The sequence below is a fragment of the Chrysochloris asiatica genome, unplaced genomic scaffold (genome assembly GCF_000296735.1).
Source record: "Chrysochloris asiatica unplaced genomic scaffold, ChrAsi1.0 scaffold00245, whole genome shotgun sequence".
Lineage (NCBI taxonomy): Eukaryota > Metazoa > Chordata > Mammalia > Afrosoricida > Chrysochloridae > Chrysochloris > Chrysochloris asiatica.
In genome coordinates this window covers 3820-5114 of record NW_006408763.1, presented here as the reverse complement: position 1 = coordinate 5114, position 1295 = coordinate 3820, and positions in this window count along the sequence as shown.

Below are 1295 nucleotides of genomic sequence, written 5' to 3'. Positions count from 1 at the left end.
GCTCTCTGTATATGAACATATTGGACTTGTCCGCCATGTAGCTAGCTCTCAATATATGGACATGTTGGACTCATTAGCCAGGTCGCTAGTACTCTTTATATCGACATGTTGGACTACTCTGCCATGTACTAGCTCTCACTATATGAACACTTTGAACTCATCTGCTATGTAGCTTGAACTCTGTATATGAAAATGTTGCACTACCCTGCCATGTAGCTAGCTCCCTGTATATGAACATATTGGACTTGTCTGTCATATTGCTAGTTCTAAGTATATAGACATGTTGGACTCATCTACCGTGTAGCTAGTATCCTATATATGGACATATTGGACTACTCTGCCATGTAGCTAGCTCTCAGTATATGGACATGTTGGACACATCTGCCATGTAACTAGACTTCTTTATATGGAAATGCTGCACTACTCTGCCATGTAGCTAGCTCTCTGTACATGGGTATGTTGGACTGATCTGCCAAGTAGGTAGCTCTCAGTATATGGACACGTTGGACACATTTACCATGTAGCTAGAACTCTTTATATGGACATGTTGAACTACTCTGCCATGTAGCTAGCTCTCAATATATGAACACTTTGGACTCTTCTGCCATTTAGCTTGAACTCTGTATATGGAAATGATGCACTACTCTGCCATGTAGCTAGCTCTCTGTATATGGATATATTGGACTGATCTGCCATGTAGCTAGCTCTCAGGATATGGACATGTTGGACACATCTGCCATGTAGCTAGAACTCTGTATATGGAAGTGTTGCACTACCCTGCATATAGCTAGCTCTCTGTATATGGACATTTTGGACACGACTGCCATGTAGCTAGCTCTCTGTGCATGGATATTTAGAACTGGTCTCCCATGTAGGTAGCTCTCAGTGTATGGACAAATTGGACACATCTGTCATATAGCTATATGGACAAGATGGACTACTCAGCCATGTAGCTAGTTCTCAGTATATGAACACTTTGGACTCATTTGCCATATAGCTTGTACTCTGTATATGGAAATGATGCACTATTCTGCATGTAGCTAGCTCTCTGTACATGGGCATTTTGGACTCGTCTGCCATGGAGTTAGCTCTCAGTATATGAACATGTTGCACTACTCTGCCATGTAGCTAGCTCTCAATATATGAACACCTTGGATTCATCTGCCATGTAGCTTGAACTCTGGATATGGAAATGATGCACTACTCTGCCAGGTAGCTAGCTCTCTGTATATAGACAAGTTGGACTCATCTTCCTTATAGCTAGTAGCCTGTATATGGACATGTTGCTAACTCAC